At 37.9% G+C, this 19,177-nt stretch overlaps 1 long non-coding RNA gene across 3 annotated transcripts in view; it reads left to right on the forward strand.

Annotated features, from left to right (window-relative positions):
* The window catches only part of LOC138689300 (uncharacterized), a 67,771-nt gene that overhangs the window by 39,399 nt on the left and 9,195 nt on the right, over positions 1 to 19,177 (forward strand). For all 3 annotated transcript variants that reach the window (XR_011328188.1, XR_011328190.1, XR_011328189.1), the window contains one exon: positions 13,501 to 13,621. This is a non-coding gene — a long non-coding RNA (uncharacterized lncRNA). The remainder of the gene's footprint in view (positions 1 to 13,500; positions 13,622 to 19,177) is intronic.

Here is a 19,177-nt window from a genome sequence, read left to right on the forward strand (position 1 = left end):
GCCATCATACTGACTATTGTATGTGCTTGTGTCAAGTTTCTTCTGCACACAGCCTGTCTTGACTGAGTACCCTTCCTCTCCCCTTTTTTGTTTGTCCAAATGTTTTTCTGCACAGGTCCAAATTTAACCTGAGGTATTTAACGCCAAAGACCTCATTGCTGCTACCCAGTGATTGATTAAATTGATACCCTTGAAGTACACAGATTGCAAATTGCTTCTGAATCTGTGCTTCAGGACTCCCTGTGTGGGGTTGGCATTTCACAGCACAGCAGCACAGGCCTATGTTAAGTAAATTGACTGGAGTGTTGTTTTTCCCTTTTGTTGTTTTTATTGCTTACTACTGGTGGGAGATGACTTTTGTCGTTGCATTACCCCTCTATATGCCTTTGGAGTTTACTGTGATTCTTATTACAGTAATTGGAGAGATACTCATTGACTTTGGTGGTAACTGCATTGGGTAGTTGGTCGCTATAGTTCAAAACAATTTTTACTGATATTGTTTTAGTTACCCAGCACTGATGATGCAGAATTGTGAAGTAGCTTAGGCCTGCTGAGCACATAGCTGGGTAGTTGAAACTAATTAGTGTCAGCTAAAGAGTTAATCATTGATGAAGAATTCACATATTCACTTGTATGCAAGCAGAATACCCTCAGGAGAATAAAGAAAACGCTAGAATGCATTGACTATATATTTAGTAGCACAGAATTCTAGAAAGCTTTTGAGATACTAGTTTCCATTACTTATAGTAAAGATTATACATCCCGTATTTGCAAATACCTACACAAGCTGTTAGTCTTTCTAAGTGTTCTGAGAATCCTGCTTGCAGGCAACAGCAGGAGAAACTAATCCTGAAAAGAGTTTAATAAACAGAGAAGAGTTCAAGGAACAATACAGATGCCTATGTTATTGTCATTCAGTTATTTTTCCTGTAGTTTTTGTCTTGCATGATATAAATTCATTCATGGCTGATTTTTATACCACATTTCTGAATATATAAACCAGCTGCATTTTCTTACCCTTTTTAGTGATGGCATTCTTACAGCCTTCAGCTGTTTGTTCCTGCAAACTCACAGTGTGATCTTGGCTTCTTATATAACATCATTTGATAACTCCAGTGGTATCTGTTAGTTGTAAGTAAGTTGAGATTCTGCTCAGGACTAAATGAAGTTTAAAAATTCTATCTTTGTTAGGAATATTTTTTCTTTTTTTTCTTTATCGTTCTTTCATTTTACCATCTCACTTTGTTTCCGAGTATTTTATTTTTCTAATGAAAAATAAATCTTTTTTTTCTAGGAATAGCTTCTCTGTGTGTGAATAAGTAGCAGTTTTGATCCTGTGATTGTCCTGGAGCACTACTGTTTTATTTTAAGCTTTCTGGGTACAACTAGTGTTTTTCAACAAGAACAAGAAAGCATCTTAATGGACTTAACAAAACAGATTAGTCATATTAGAAAAGAGTTGACAAAGCAAGGGAGAGATCTGATGGACAATATATGTAAAGTCATATATTCCACTAATACATAACCAGCTAGGGTTTACTTTGTGTTATGTGAGCAGGTTTTGGGTCTGTATGGGATTGCTTTTACGCTGTTGATAGTGAAAGTGCAGAAATATTGCTATAAGGATACCAACTGAAGACACTAGAAATGGGGACATGAGGCTGCATCTGATATGATTCATTATGGTTTGTTTTTGCTGGTCTTGCACAGAGTAGAGACATGCCCAGATCTCTTTCACTCTAATTCAAGTGGTGCCTGTGTGTGCCTGTAAAGAAGAAACCATGCTCAATGTTGTTATCTTCCTCACTGAGCAGTAGTAGAAAGCCCTCTGGTTTTACTTGTGACTCGTGGGTTGTTAAGTAGAAGAGTTCAGTGTGAATGGAAGCAAAACTATCTGAGAGAGGAACACCAGTTTGTTTTTTAAATTTTCATTTCACTCTTAAAAAAGAAAACCCCAAATTTTGAAATCCTCCAGAGAAGGAGAGCCTTTTCATTGTTGAGTTGATTCAGGTTACTCTCTTTCTGTCTCAAGTTACTGTCTGTTGAAGCCAGAGCATACATGTGGACTGCCTAGGCAGCTGCAAATACTGGAAGCACTGGGTTCCCCAGCCTTGGAAATGTAGTATCTTCAGCAACCCAGCTTCATAGGCTTCTGAGCAGTCAAGTGAGAAAGCTGGCAGGAAACCTAGGTTTCAATGAACTTCATTGAAATCATCTTTGTAGAGTAAGTTTTCAACAAATTTGAAATTCGTCATTTGCTATTTACCTACAGAAATGGTGAATTTTTGGAAAAATGTTTCAGATATTTTTGGACTTCTGTTTTGGAGAACAGTGATCTTAGGTTGCTGAAGAGACACTTATCTGCACATTACTCTCTTGAACCATACTAATCAGGAGCTGACTGAATTTTGAAATCCAAACCAAAATGAAACCCAAATAAACGTATCTGAGTATTCATTTGAAAAGCCAAATTGAATTTGACTGCATTTGAGTGCTTTGGTACTGCATATGCTTCCTAAAAGTAAGTGCTTGAGAGAAAGCTGAGATATTTTGTTTCATTGACACAACTTGCTGAGTGGCAAATCTGGCAAGTTCTGAGCTAGGAGGCCTTCTGGTTTTCTTTCTTGTCAGTGCTTAAAACAAATGTACACATAATCTATCAATAACAAAATTTAATTTTTTTAAACTTTTATGTAAGTAATACTTCAAGACCCAAATATTAAAGAAGGACTTGAGTCCAAAGGACAAAGGCTGTCATTAGTAGTTTGTGTAAGGAATGATTGCATTTTTTTTCTAGGCAGATTGTTTCACTTATCTGTGATGTTCATATTTTTTTAAACCTAGAAATAAAAAAGGCAATGTTTCAGACACTTTAAAAATTCATCAGTATTTCTATTATGTTCTGTAACCATTCTAAGAAGCTGGGCACGCATTTGTCTATGATGGATTTTAGGAAGGACTTCTGAAAAAATGTGCATTTCTTCTAAAACAGTAAGTTTGGCAGGACTGTCCCTTATGCTTACATAGACAACAGCACCTGCTATTTGTTTTCAAACTACAGCTATGATATGCAACATAAGGCTTATTTGAATCTTACTGACAGTGTGCATTGATAACACAATAAAGTTGATGCAGAACAATTCAGCACACTTGGATAATGGATGAAAAGCCCATCTCATTTGGGTTGCTAAATAAAGTCATAGGCTAAGATGCCTGACCCATATTCTTTTTGCAAATGCAGTAATTTTTAGGTCAGATTGCTTAAGACAGACAGGTTGAAAAGGATGCATACAGCCATAGCCACCTTCAGCTGTGGTTTTTAACATTTTATCTGACCAGCTTTGTCTACAATATTCACTGCTTTTAGGGATTCTAAACATTTTTTTAAAAGGATTTTTTCTTAACAGTCCTATGGAATCTTTATTCTAGGGCATGGAGCCATTATTGCACAGAATATAGGGTGTTGAAGTTGCTCAGTGAGCTGTAGGAGTTTGATTGTGATCAGATTGCAAATTTGCAAAGAAATTTCATGAAACTACTGCAGGAATCAGTATCACAGAGCTTTAATGAGGAAACAGATCTGAAGCTTAAAGGAAGAGCTTTACAGGTATCACCCTGTATATAGCTCAATACAAAACCCAAATCTTTGATAGGTTGTATTAGCAGAATGATGAAATAAAAAAACCAAGCATTGTATTTGGCTAAATTCCTAATGAAGGTGTATTTTTCCAGGCAATTATAATAATTAAAACCAGAGGCTTTATTCTTAAATAAAGTAGGTACAAATTTGGCAGGTTCGGGCTTGAGCTGTCTTAACTTTTGGTTACTTTGTATTGCATTATACACTGTTCAACCAAATCTGTGGTTGGCAGGATCTGTGTTTTACTGTTCTCATTGACAGATGCAGCTCTTTCCTTTCCCTCCCAGTCTGCCTTTTGTGTTCGTATGATACCCTCCCCTCATTAACCAATGTTGTAAGAATGCCACTGTTCTTACACAGAATGAGTCCCAGGCAAAGCAAGCTGTGGCAGGGAAGCAGACATCTAGGGAGGGGAAGAGAACCATTGCCTTGTTTCTCCTTTTGCTTGCGACAGAGCTTGAAGTGTGTGTGTGTGACAGAGTGAGAGTTTAGGATTATTCCTCTGGTGGAAGAAACATTGTCTATCTCATCCCTCCGGACATTTTCCTGGCATTAGCCAGACCAAGATGCCAAGATTTCTCTGTTTTTCTGGTAGCGGCTCTTGGACTCCAGCATCCCAGCTCTAAGTACCAACAATTCAGTTTTGCTAATGTTTCTAGAGGATCTGACCTGGCACTGTCGTGTGGTCATTTTACTACAGAAAAAGTTCCCAAATTGATAAGAGATATTGAAAAATAAATATCTGAGCACCGTCATGTCACTGAATTTAAAAAAAACTATAATATGATAGCAGTTAGAAAATCAGTTTCATTTAATTCAGAGTATTGGGAACTTTTTGCCTGCTGAGGGCTGAACACATTTTGGGGACCAATGCACAGGCACCATGTTTATTCAGACAAATACAGGTTTAGAAAGCTTATTTGAAGGTGTGTTATTTTAGGTATTGTGTTGATGGCTTCTGGATTTGATGTTGTTTCCTGGGTGATTGTTGGAGGTTGAGTAAAGAAGTGCACAAAGCAGTTCGTGCCATGCCATAATATCATCCTTTTATACCCTCTCCAATTCACAGGGAAAATCTAGAAATATTGTTCCTGTTAGGAAGGTGAAACACCGTTATAGTCTAGGGGATGTGAATTATAGTGACCAGAAGCGCTCCATTATTTGAGGGCATAAAAAAAATAGCTGAGAGGGTCTAATAGACAGCGGGAGCCTTCCATGTCATGGGACTGAGCACACGTACTGCACCAGGCTGTGCTGTGGTGGGATGTATTGGGTGCTTAGCCTATCGGGTAGATACTCCTGTCATACACGATGTCAGAAGATAGAAAGCTTTCTTATGGCAGAAAAGTAAAGGTACTTGATGGCTGGAACCTCCAGCCAGAGTCTTAGCCAGACTGACATCAGAAAATACTGCTCATTGTTCCCTTTAGGATCCTGGAGTCCCTCTTGTCTTGCCAAGGATGTTAGAAACTCATTTTTTCTCTCTCTCATTAGGGGCTTGGGACCCTCCTCTCCTACCTCCATGGCAGGTGTCAGGCAGTGAAGGCCCACTTGGTAGGCAGCTCTTGTGTGGAAATGGGGGAGTGTGGGATGCCAGGCAGGGCACTGGGGTAAGCAGAGGAGTTGAATGGCGGTGTGCGAGGGAGGAACAGGGCAGGTGTCATGCAGGGCAGGTTGAATGAGCCAGCCTGTGAAATGGGAGTTTCTAAATGTGATTAAAATTACCTTGAAATTGGATACCTGTGGTCACTGATCACCTTTTAAAATACTGATTTATGTTGTGTCTGTTTCAACACAGTATTAAACAGCTGTTCAGAGTGGATCAGTCTAAACACTGGCTGCTCAGCTTTACAGGAACAGAAAAGTCACTGAGCAGAAATCCATTTATAATCTCTGTAGTACTGTCTGAAAAAGAAACAGTCCTATCCGATTGCTTTATTAATTATATAAATGAGCAAGATCATAGTTGCTGATAATTAAAGAGGTTTTGTGGCTGCTTGTGGTGCCATCTCGTGGTTCTTGAGTAAAAGTTCACACGTTGCTGAAAGTTACTTCACAGCTAAAGCTGATTCTACAGCATTGCATCAAGCAAAACTAAATGCTAGGGTTTAGAACTGAAACAGTACTTTAAGCCTCCTGGCTGTTGGCCAGATTCCTCCCGTGCTCAGGCCTTTCTAGATCTAGTAAAGTCTTTGGGTGAAAAGAAGTTTCAGAACCCTCACTGTAAGAGTTGTGATAATACAGCTGTCTTTAGATGCAGTGACATTCTATTTGAATAACTTTTATATAATGATACTTCTGAAAGAAGCTGTCAATATATCCATCTATCTGATAAAATTTCTGGGTGTCTGTAAATACTACAAATCCCACAGTTGCTGCCCACATAAGTTTTAGTAGCTCCAGAGGTTTTTGCTTCACATCTCAGTTTCCATAGGTAGTGGACATAAAATCTTCACAAGAGAGCTGAGTAGGTGGGGCACTGAAAGAGAAAATGACTTCTGCTATATAATATGCCCTTTCCTAAATAGCCTGGAAAGACTATGATGTGATAGTGCCATAGACGCAGTCTTGGAAGAAGAGATGAGAACTGGTGTGTTCGTTGCAGCCCATGGAATCCTGATGGGTAATTTAATAGGCTGTGGTTTTGGTAGACTTGTAAAATGCTTAAGGTAGATCTCTCAGTGGCCGGAACACTAGGATCTGTGCTGAGGTCTGAGGATACACGAAAGGTGAGGAGGTGGACCTCAGGCCTTAGTTATCAATCTGTTAGGTTTGAACATTTTAGAAAAAAACAGAATGCTCAGTAGGTACTTTTGGAATCAGCTGAGAAAAGTTCCATCGCATGTCCACAACCATTCTCCCATTATGGACAACCTTTTTATGGCTTCAGATGAGGTCACAGGGAGTGTGCTACCATACTTTTATGAGTAGAGCAAAGCTGCTAATAAAATCAACCGTTTAGTTACCTTCTGCAGACTGTAAGAGAGGAAGCTTTTTAATGAATTTCTTGGCTGGCTAAGGGAAGCAACCATGATTCATTAGCCAGTACTGGCTAATGCAAAAGTGAGATCAGAGAAGTGGTTGTTGCCACAGTGAGAGGACTAGTCATTACCTTCAGTACTGTTTAAAGGATTCTAAGCAGTATTTAAGTCACTGTATTTGAGTGGCTTAAAATGCAGATATTTTAGGGCTGTGGAGCTCTTCTGCATATTCTCATACATATTTTTGCCTTCATAGACTTGATAATGTATTTAAGGGTTACCCCACAGAGCATCACATGTACTAGAGACAATCCAGTGTTCATGAGACCTATAGGCTCTGCAAAAAATGCCAGCATTTTGTATTCTTAATTTCTGTTCCTGACTACCAATGTCATCACCTGCTCCTGGATACTGGAGATTATTATAAGACTTGAATGACCTATTTAGCTGTTCTGAATTTTGAACAATGAATTTTTTCCTCCCTTATCTGTTGAATTTCTTCCCTCCCACCCCCTTTTAGCATAAAACAGAAATTGTGAAAAATTACTATATAGTTTTGTATGACACTGATCCCTGTATAATCTGGGAACCCTTTATAAGGAAATTGATGACAAATTTATCATGGGTACTATAAGACTGGGGAAAGGAGGAGTCCTTGCTTTTAAGCCTTATAAATAGTAATGCCTACCGGATATTCTCAAGTCCCAATCCACTATCCCATGGGGATGGAAACAAGTTTTAGAAAAAAATTATACATACCTAACAAGCAGCAGTTAAGACTCAGAGAATTTCAAAAGCAATAATGCACTTTTACAGGCAAATGACACAGTATACCTGTTTTCTAGCACGCATGCGCAGGTCAGAATTTTAATATCAAGACATAACTCCCAGCCCACACTGAGACCAGGTTGAACTTTTGCAGACATCTGCAAGTCTGGCCGTTGCATGATGTTTAAGGGTCTCTTGGCAGCACTTTATTTAAAAAGTGCAACTCCTAGATATGCAAATTGGAATATTTATAGTGTATAGAGACTATGGTTTGGGTCTAGTACAATGCTGTAAAACTGTCCTTGATACTCAGTCTACTCAGGTCTGAGATAAGAGTCATCTTCCAGGAATTAAATCTAGAAGTAATAATTGGTGCTATTTCCTGAAAACAAAGAATTCTTTTTTGTTAATAGTGACAAAAAAGAACATTCAACGATTTGAGTCTGGATCCCTTCCAGTTAAACAAAAGACGTGGATTTTCTTAATTAGGGAATAATTGGATTCTGCCTCTCAAGCAAATTACAGACTATATCATAAGGAAATAAATTATGTGAGAAAAATGGCTGCAAGTTTTAGGCGAAAAGGTTTAGTATATCCTTTGCTCTGCAATGAACTGTAGTATACTACAGCTGAATAGTTACTGTCAATGAAGCAAAGCTATGCTCTTTTACATTTTTTTCTATTTCAGTATTTACTGATATCTGTATATGTGAAAGAAAATGGAAATCTTTCCTGTGCTTCAGAAACTTTTCCCATAAGCTTACCATGTTTCTGTCCAAGATAAAATGTCACACTTCAAGAAAGTTAAGAATGATCTCTCAGCTAACAAAGCAATATTAAAAATTAACCCCCCAAAAAATCTCCCATTTCCATAAATGACAATTTTACTATAACTGTCTTTGGGAAAAAAGTTTTATGAAAGAACTTTATAACATACCTTAAAAGTGGTTATACTCAACATACACTTCACTCTGTAACAGTGGAAAAATTGGCATGTGAAATTACTACTAGCAAGGATCTTCTGTTTAGTCTACTAAAACTGGAGTGGTATATAAAATTGGAGAATACTGTACATAACATCTATATTTAAAAAAAACAAAACAAAACCTAAAAACGTGGACAACTGTATACCCATGCGTCTGAATTAATAGTATGCAAGGATTGTGAATTTATCAACTGAAAAAGTAAGCAAAAACATAGAGAAAAATAACAAAGGAACAACAACAGAAAGCTAATTAAGACAGATTGTGATATATCAGCCTGATAACCTTGTTCATTTTGACTCTTATAAACAAGGAGAGTGCAGCAGATCTTACTTATAAGGTCTCCAGGAATGTATTTGGTATTGTGCCGTGTAAAGTGTTCTTTAGCTAGAAAAGGTGGCGTATAGCAGATAAATTGTGAAGTGATGAAAAATTCAGTGCAATAGTGAAAATTTTGAGATAAGAACTAATGGTCTGAAAGAGAGACTCCAGAATAGTGTAAGCATCAATCTCAAGCACCTTTTTTTCATTTTTACCCTGTTGTAAACAGTAGGCGAATTCATTGATGCCTTAAAGCTGGAAAACATTTGATTCAAAGATGAGGTGAAACCAGCTAAGTGAACTTGAAATGAACTAATATAAACAGGATGAAATACGGTAATAAATTGCAAAGTCATGCAGTTAGGCACTAATTGCAAGAATTTCTGCTATCAGCTAGAGCTTCATCAGTGTGTAATGACTGACAAGAAACAACACATGAGTATACTAATCAGCTGCAAGATAATTATGTTTCAGCAGTGATATGGCAGTGAAAATGGCAAACTTGATGCTCAGGTATATCAAACAGGAGAAATTAGTGGTGCTGTTGTACTGGCAAAACCTCCTCAGGTAGACTGTGCGTATGGTACAGGTCAGCTAAATCAGATGAAGTTGAGCTGGAGCATGTGCGTGGCTCAAATGAGTATGGGAAATGGAGAGCTTTGCCTGTAATTCATTAGCATGGGCAGGGTAGTATGCTCACAGATTATGGTTGCAGGACTAGAACTGACTTGTGCATTGCTAGTCTGGAACAGAGGCAGTGCTGTATAATGTGACAGTGTAGATGTTGGCCAAGAAAACCGCTTTGGTAAGCCTAGCAAAATAAAGCTGAAAGAAATGTGTCTTCTCTCTATAAATGTAGTGGGAAGCATGTATCAGGATGGCTAAATGCTTGAACTAAGGTACAGTGTCAGCTGAGGGATAAATAGTTCTAAACCTGCTAATGAATAAATTCAGCCTGGAAATAACTAGGGGCTTTAGGAGGCAGCATGACAGATTTGTTAGTAGGAATATATTGTAGCAGAGTCTGTCTGCTTGTTTCTAGTCTTTGGATCATGTTCTTACAGATGGCTTTCAGACAGAAGGGAGAATAATTGCTGTAGCTGGGAGACTTTCACAGCAGCGCTCACAGTCCCTTCAGTTTCATATCATTGGTTGTAGCTGTAAAGTGGCAGAAGAGTGGCAGTCTCCCAATCAGACTAATTTTATTATTTTGTAGTTTATTTTTACTATAATTCTAACAATGAAGTAATTTTCTTTGCCTTAAGAAGGAAGGGTTTGGCCAGATTGTTTTTCTAATGGGATATTTCCTCTGAGAGATTCCTTTGACTAAAGAACAAGTGACTTGTGAATACCCATCACTTTCCTTTATCATTTGGGAAGACTGATATTTAAGGAATGTTATAAATTTGGTGTTTGCATTTCTCACTATAGTTCAAGTGCCTTCTATTCTGTTTGCAGGGATTTTATGCATTACAGTGTTTAGGTCAAAAATATGTTTCTTGTGTAAGAAATTTCAGTGAATACACTTCCTTCACTGAGGCCGCATGCATGAGACTATAAAAACATAGGTCTTTCAGTTGTTTCTAATATCTCAGGTTTCTAATGTATTTCTGATGATCCTCCTGCATAGATTTACTGTTTCTGATTTCCAACAGTATCTTCTTGTGTTGTTCTCTGAATTCCCCTGTGCTAAGTCTGCAGACCACTCATCATTTTAATTTATTTTTCCATTGTCTTCAAACTCTTCTTCTTGTCCTTTCGTCCTTAATACCACCTAAACTTAGTTCTATTTTGAGATTTTTGGTGTAGGATCTGCCTTCACTGTCATAGTTTTCCTCTGAAGAAATTCTGAACAGCCCTTTAGTGATGAACATAGCTAGAAATCATGTAATAGCTACATTTTTTCTTTCCTTCTAAAGCAAGGTATTTGGTTCATGTTACCTCATTTTTAGGAGGGGAAAAAAATAGTGAGACAAGGAAAGAGGAGGGAACATATGTCTTTGATACCAGAAGGGCATTTTCCCTGATACAGATATATTGTATTCCTCTATTAAATCTTGTTTTGAGCATATAGTGGGAATGGATATGACGTTAGCTCAGATTTCAATTAGAGTTAAATACTGCACTTGTTATTTTCTACAGTTGCTGTCCTGATCTATATGCAACTTTGATAGCTCATGAAGCCTGCTTTAGCTCAGAGGAAAAATCAGTAATTATTTATTCTAGAAAATCTTCAAGGTAAATTGTGCTTATTTAGATCTCATTGAAGGAGTATTTTTGTTTAGCACAAGAATGTTTTGGTTTTGTGGGTAGTATACCATTTGCACTCTTAAAATAATAGTAATCTACTAGGGTTTCTTTTAATTGAGAAGGCTTGAATCCAAAGGACTGCAAGTGCACATATGACTTAGCAAGATTGGAGGCAACAGTGTTAGTTTCTCCCTTTTTTAATGCTTGAGCTGAGTGTTTCTCAGCCTCCACATTTTCTAAGCTGTGGAGTGATATCATCAGCTGGGGTAGCCAGCGTACCTGTGTTGAGGTTGACTGACAGTAGCTGAACATTTGGTCCTGAGAGTTTAACCTTGATTTTCATGCTTGCTTAAAGGGAAAAAGAAGAATGGGCAGTTAGTTTATGCTTATGGTGGCTCTTAGGAAGTGACTTCAGTTTCCAGAACTTGTATGTTCCTACTTGAATTCTGCCTGAACTGAGGCTTTATCATCCTTTGCCAAGGGATCTTTAACTATGTTCTTAGGGAGAAGCAAACAAATAAAAAACCCCAAAGGCTTTGCTCTATTGTGATTCTTTCTTTATGGCATTATTTAAGATTACTACAAAAATTATTTAAGCCTCTCTATCTGAAAAGACTGAAAAAGCAGAGTTATTTCATAGCTACAAACAAATTTATTTCAGAATAACTGAAAATCTGATGAAGATTTGGATGGATTGTGGGTCTACTTTTCACATTTAAGAAAAACATACATAGCCTAAGAAAACACTTGAATCTGTTCCTCTTCTAGTTTTGGTTTAGTTGTAAAGTTCATGGAAAGCTGGATACTTTAATTCAAAAGCAAAATTCAAAATTCTCAAAAGCTGAAGGAGAGTCTTTTTTTGTGAAAAAGCATTTGAGAAAAAATGGAGCTTTTGACAGGTCTTTCCCATTCCTGATGCCATAAGGCAACTAATGTAAACTAGGTAACAGAATTAGGCTTTTTTTTGTTTCTTTAAAATTGCTGTTGGGTCTCTAAGAGCCCCAGTGTATTGGTTTTAATTCCAATGTACTTCTAAAAGGGAAGGCTGTCTGTATTGACCTGAATTGGTGAACAGTGGCAGAGGAGTATTGGGTGGAGCCATCTGCTATGAGAAGGATCCCCTGCTGATGTCTGTGACCTTGGTGGAGGTTTCCTAGCGTCCTGCAGAACTGGCACCTTACAGATATGCAAGCCGTTACATGCAGAATTCTATGGCTAGTTGAATGTGCAGTTATCTTGATGACACGCACAAATGACGTTAATGGTTTATACCCAGGGAGAAGCTGTCCTCAGTCAGTGAATTGAGAAATCACCAGAACACTTGAGAATTCTTATAGGGACCACAATGGAAAAGGATTAATTACCACAAAGAGCTTTGCAGTTCCCATTATTCTTGAAGATTCATGTGTTCTTGCATTTGTCAACCCCATGCCATCTCCTCTGCTGGCCCACTTCTTATTATCTCACAGAGCCTACAAAGATGTATCAAAATGATCCATTGTCCTTCCCTTATCTAGGATAGAAATTCACCAGTTTCACAGGAGATGGGCTGCAATAACTAAGAAAAGAGTTGAAAGAGTATGAGGTGATAAGCTAAGACATGCTGTTTCTTCAGCCTCGGTCTGTTCATGTTTGAGGCGAACAAAGTAAATTCATTTTCATTATAGTGGGAAAATATAAAGGAAGATGCATGAAATGAAAATGAACTTTAGCTGTAGAATCTAATTTTAAACTAGAAAGATTTTTCTTTTACTTCTTTATTAATGCAGTGTATTTTCTTTGTCTTTTCCTCAAAACAGCCGTAGAACTTTACAATCTGTCCTCAAATGACACTAGAAATGTGGGTTGCCCATGATTTATGGTTTTGATATGAAAATAAATTATCAAGCATTGACAAGAACCATTTCAGACTGCTGCTGCAACCTCTTAAATATTTAATAGTTGCTAAAGAACCAGGCCTTTATCAGAGCTCTGAAATTTAAAAAATTTGATGCAGTTTTACCTGCAGGCTCAAGGATGCTTTTCTGTCATTAAAACAAGTAGAAAATATTAATGGAGAAACAATTAATAAACTCAAACAAATTGGCCAGGGGAATGTGAATGCACTGAATTTCTAAGCATGTAAATAGTAAAATGGCAGCACAATATCCAATGATGGCAAAGCTTACATTGGCCTCTGAGATGCTCTGCTGCTCCAGAAGTAAAAATGCTTGTGAGATGTTCTTTACAATGTAATGGAAAAAGGAATGTTCCCAGGATGGATGCTTTCAGATGAACCCTGTCTGATAACTGATTGAAAATGTTTGTGAAAGTTCCTTTCGGAAGCCCACCTGTCTACTATTTGTCATAAACTGAAAGTAGTTTAACTCCTAGTCTTTAGTTGTGATCTGTCACTCAAACTAAATCACATTTTGCTGTCCCTCCCCATCTTTTTTTTAAAAATGCCTGTATCTTTAAAAAATATTCATCAAATATAAACATGATTGTGCAAAATACTTAGAAATATCAGTGGGTAAGAATGTAAATATTAATGCAATGTAATTTTTCTCATTTATAGGCATCGCCAGTTACTCTGTTTGCAGTCTGAGCAAATACAAACTTTGCATCCATTAACAGACAAACAAGAATTTCAATACCTAAGAAGTTACCAGGAAAATGGAGCCAGGTTCTTAACTAAGGTGCGTAGTGGTGGGAGAATGAGACAGTGCTCATAGGTGGAAACAGGAGTGGCTTGGAATAGGTATATGGAAAAAAAAAATCATTATGGGATAATTAATCATTGGAACAGGTTTGCCAGAGAGGTTGTGGAGTCTGTGTTCTTGGAGATTTTCAAGACCCATCTGGACAAAGCCCCAGGCAATGTGGCCTGGTCTCGCTTAGCTTTGAGCAGGAGTTTGGACTACCTGAACTCTTTAGATTCCTTCCAACCTAATCATTCTATGATTAATAAAACCTCCAGGAAATGCAAGAAATAAGACCACACTTAATCACTTCTTGTATTAGTATATTTTGCAAGAGCTACGTTAAATATTGAGAAATCAAAATAATTGATCAAATTAATTGTAAGGTAGGAGTGAAATTTTCACTGTGATGGTCTAGCCTGATTCTCCTCCAAGTTGCAGAATATAAAATCAGACCAAAGCTTGTAAGCACAGAGAACATGGCTCTATACGGGTGTAAAATATTTGATTTAAGAAAAAATCAGATTTTTATTTTTTAAGGTTTTCAGCCTGCCTGATTTAGTGATTTTGAAGAATGAAACAATTTTTTTCCGTCAGTAGGACAAAAAATAAAAACAGTCTTCTTTCTGTGAATCAACTTTTTCTAGTGAATTTTCCAGGGAAAATGAGCATGAGTACCTTACTGAATTTCATTGTGGGTAACAAAACAGTAGAGCTGCATTTCTTTAATTTTTCAAATGTGCTTTCTTTAGTCATAGTTCCTAGAAAGAGTCTTTCTGATTGACTTTCTGAGACAGTTTATTCTGGTGAATTGCATCCATTGTTTCAGTTAGTTCTATTATGTTGTGAATTAAAGAGGAGGGCTTTTAAACAGCTCTAAAATGGTGTTTAGTCCATTTAAACATGAGAACGTGTAAACAAAAAGAGTCTGAACCTGAGAAAAGACTCAGACTTTTACTTTGCAAAGTAGACATACCTGCTGTGTGGGGTATGTCTGCAAGTAAGCAAAAAGTAAGCATCTGGCTTGCTGCAAGACTGACATAATTAAATGGTTACAAATATAGTCCAATTTAAACCTATGCCTCTGCCAGAAAGTGGAGAAGAGGGAAAGACTAGTATCTAACTCATGCTTGATACCTCCCTGAGCCACTCCTAGGGCAGTGCACATCATATGCAGCATGCTTCACTTGGGTCTGTATGCTTAAAGACACAGCCAGCCCTGCAGTTACATCCTGAATGTTGTGTAAGATTAAAGGCTTATGACCGTTACAAAAAAGACAGCAGGTTGGAGGCCTGAAGCACAGAATGAATATGTCATAGCCAGACCAATCTTCATTTCATTTAATATAGTTCAATTCTGACTGTATTGGCAATCTTTTGGAGCTTGACTTGTTGCACCCCCCCCTCATTTTTGGTTAACTTTTAGGTATAGTTGAAGGAAAATATATTGTTAAAAAAAGTTTGAGTCATTTTTGTCAATTTTTTAAAAATGAAATTTTGTTTACTTAACATTAATATATACAATGGGACTGCTGATATGAGTGAATTTATTTGGAAGTATCGATTTTCACAGTATGTGGTCTTTTAAAATCAGCTGAATATCTGAATTGAAGGTCATTGTGAAGTGTATTGTTTTCTTTGATTCATGCATTGATTCTATTCTGCCTCTTCTGTGATGACACTGAACAAAAAGAAACTAGAGCTTTCAGACTTAAGCATTATGTATCCTTTCTGATGGTAGCTGTGGAAATTTAAAATGTTCACTCTGTCTTTCTTACTGTTTTCCTCTTCATTTTGATTAGCAGTCTGAACACAAAATCATAAATTATCGATTTCATCTGAAGTTCAACTCATCTCTTTACATGAAGTAAATGATTCTCCAAGGAAAATGGTTCCATTAACTTCCAAGAAATTAATTCTCATTAGTCAAAAAAGTTCTTTTTTTTTTCTGTTGTTGTTAGACAGATAGGCGTCTACATTTGCAAAATCACCATTCCAGAGTGCTAGAAACTTAAAAATTATTTTTGTGCACAGTTAGGACTCATTCTCAGATAAGCCCTTTCAACTACATTTTTATGCACAAACTATATATCATAACTAATAGTCCTGTTTAATTCTGAACTCATGAATCATCTATCAGGACTTATTGTAATTTTCTGATGGCACTTAGTAATTTTAATAAATTGCTATTACTGAAAGCAAACCAGCTTGCTGTAGCATGGGAGGAGAAAAGAACATTAATGGCTCTTTATGGCTCTCCAATACTGATATTGTATTTGCATCATTTTTTTGCGAACTTTTTTCCTCTTTGCGGTGTTTTTATTTTTTTCACTGTCATACCACACAACAATTATTAGTGACATCTTAGTGACATCCTCGGTACCTTTTCAAAATATACAGCAGATTGAGAGCCAGGCAATACTTTGGCATCAGTCAAGAGTGACAAAGGATGATCTTGTAATTGTCAAATGTGTTGATGATCTCAGTCCTACAACAGATAGAGATCATTCCCATGTCACAAAACCCCAGTTTTGACAGATTTTGCACACAGTCTCATAAAAAAGTTTGAAGACTGTTTCATATGCTCATCTCTGTTTCTCAAAATTAGGTCTGTGGGGGAACAAGGTTAGATAGGTGAGGCTGTTGTTGCTCAAAACGTGTCATATCATCACCTGCCATATGCAAAATATCTCTACTTGCAACAATATGTATAACAGGAACACAATCAATTATATTTACAACTGTAATCAGTGGTACTCAGTACTAAACCAGAATATTTGAATTAGTAACAATACTGTGAAACCTCTCCACATAATTGACTTAAATTTTCAGCAGGCATTGACTCATTTTGGAAATGCACTATAGATAAATACAAGCAATCAGATGAACGATATTGTTTAACAGTTTCACGAGCTTTTAAGTAATAGAAGGGAAAACAATGGAGTTTGATTACAGATAGCAGAAAAGATTTAGAAGTAATATATGTGAGTTTAAAGTTCGATTACAGAATGTATTAGTATCTTTCTAACAACGATGAAGATTTCCCTAGATGGTTTTCTTTAAATGGATATACTATTAATCTTTATAAATTATGATAACCTCTGTAAGATGCATTATTTTGAAAAATATAAGAATTCTGAAGAAGCCAGATTACTAGAACATATAGGATCAAAACATTTAATTCAGGGATGATGCCATCATCTTTTCCTCTGAAGGAAAGCTTTCCATTACTTCTAATGGTCATTGGGCATGTGTCTCTGAAGAATAAGACTTGGTTTCAAAACTTCTAGCATCAAATCTTGATCTAAAAATAAAAAATGACAAAGTGGGAACATTAGACATATTTACTAATACTTTTTGGTTTACCACAAAAAAGAATAAGGGAGGGAGGGTGGAGGAAGCTTTCATTAGTGGCATGAACCCATGAGATTAATTTATTATGCTGTAACTGAGTGTTACTATTCAATTGCTGCATGTTCCACATAGTGTTGAATAATTTGGGTATGAGAAAACAGTACTGCAAAACTTAAGTGGCAGAAGAAAAAGATGCACATCTCAAAAAGATCCATTGTGTTACATAATTTCAAAGGAGGTGAAAAACCAGGAGAAAAGATCACAAATTTTGCCAGTTCAGTAGCTATTGAGCCAAAGTAGTTATGGGGGAAGTAGCAGGATTTTCCTCTCCAAGAACCACAAGATTTCCTAGTTTTGTAAATTTAAAGTTTTTGTCTGTCATTGCATATATATGAGAGAAAAGGAAGTGTAAGTCAAGTGAATGGGTAACGGTGGAACTAAAAAAGACCTAGAAGTACTTTGGAATTCCAAATCCACATCACTGCTATTCAGCACAAATGCAATTTGAAAATACTTAGAGGTTAGCATTTAGAATATCTGATTGAGAGTCCATCAAAGAAATCAACAGGATTATAATAAGCTGACAGTTCAGCACTTGTTACTTCTTTCCTACGTTTAGTTCAGGAACAATCTGAGTATAAATCAAATTCTGGTGGGTTGACCCTGGCTGGACATCAGGTGCCCACCAAAGCCACTCTGTCACTCTCCCCCGCCCCTGCCTCAGCTGGACAGGGGAGAGAAAATATAGCGAAAGGCTTGTGGGTTGAGATAGGGACAGGGAGAGAACACTCACTAACTGCTGTCATGGGCAAAACAGACTTGACTTGGGGAAAATAGTTTTATTTATTACCAATCAAATCAGCATAGCATAATGAGAAATAAAAACTAAATCTTAAAAACATCTTCCCCCATTCCTCCCTTCTTTCTGGGCTCAACTTCACTCCCAGTTTCTCTACGTCCTCCACCTCCAGTGGAGTAGGGGAACAGGGAATGGGGGTTGGGGTCAGTTCATCACATGTTGTCTCTGCCGCTCCTTCCTCCTCAGGGGCAGGACTCCTCACACTCTTCCCCTGCTCCAGCGTGGGGTCCCTCCCATGGGAGACAGTCCTCCACAAACGTCAACATGGGTCTTTCCCATGGGCTGCAGTCCTTCAGGCACAGCCTGCTCCAGTGTGGGCTCCTCTCTCCACAGGGCTGCAGGTCCTGCCAGGAACCTGCTCCAGCGTGGGCTTCCCACAGGGTCACAGCCTCCTTCGGGCATCCCCCTGCTCCGGCATGGGGTCCTCCCCGGGCTGCAGGTGGAGATCTGCTCCCCCGTGGACCTCCCTGGGCTGCAGGGGGACAGCCTGCCTCACCGTGGTCTTCCCCACCACGGGCTGCAGGGGAATCTCTGCTCCGGCGCCTGGAGCATCTCCTCCCCTCCTTCTGCACTGACCTGGTGGTCTGCACAGTTCTTTCTCTCACATATTCTCACTCCTCCCTCCTGGCTGAAGTTGCCCTCGTGCAGTTTTTTCCTGTTCTTAAATCTGTTCTCCCAGAGGCACTACCACCGTCGCAGATGGGCTCGGCCTTGGCCAGCGGCGGGTCCGTCTTGGAGCCGGCTGGCGTTGGCTCTGTCGGACATGGGGGAAGCTTCCAGCAGCTTCTCACAGAAGCTGCCCCTGTAGCCCCCCACCACCAAAACTTTGCCATGCAAACCCAATACACAAATGAACATTAAATGTTTTGTTATGTGGTTGGAGTTCAAAGAGGAAGCAGCTGGAGGGTAAATGGTTGATTTGAATATAAACAGACACCTCAAAATCTTGTTGAAATGTGTATTTTCTTTTAAAGGATTTGTACTTTAAAGGTACAGTTACTGAAATCCATGGAAGTTTTACCAGTGAAGTGGAAAAGGGCTTGATTGACAGAACCTAGCTTGAAAATTGATCACTCCATACACAGCCTGAAGAGCTCAGTTCATTTTGAGGATATATTAGGAATGGTATAATTTTTAGATACTACCAGTTGTTTATATATCATTTACTTCCAAGATATGGACTCCTTTATCTTTAAAATTATATGTTTTTCAGTTGCATCTTCAGTCATCTTTTAGGTAGTCCTCCATCTAAAAAGGAAATATAGGACAAAAATAGTATTACCTTACATAAGAATTTGTCCTTTTGTAGGCAGTAGTGGCGTTTAAGAGCTACGTAGGCC

This window comes from Haliaeetus albicilla, chromosome 16 (genome assembly GCF_947461875.1).
Source record: "Haliaeetus albicilla chromosome 16, bHalAlb1.1, whole genome shotgun sequence".
In the NCBI taxonomy this organism is placed as follows: Eukaryota; Metazoa; Chordata; class Aves; order Accipitriformes; family Accipitridae; genus Haliaeetus; species Haliaeetus albicilla.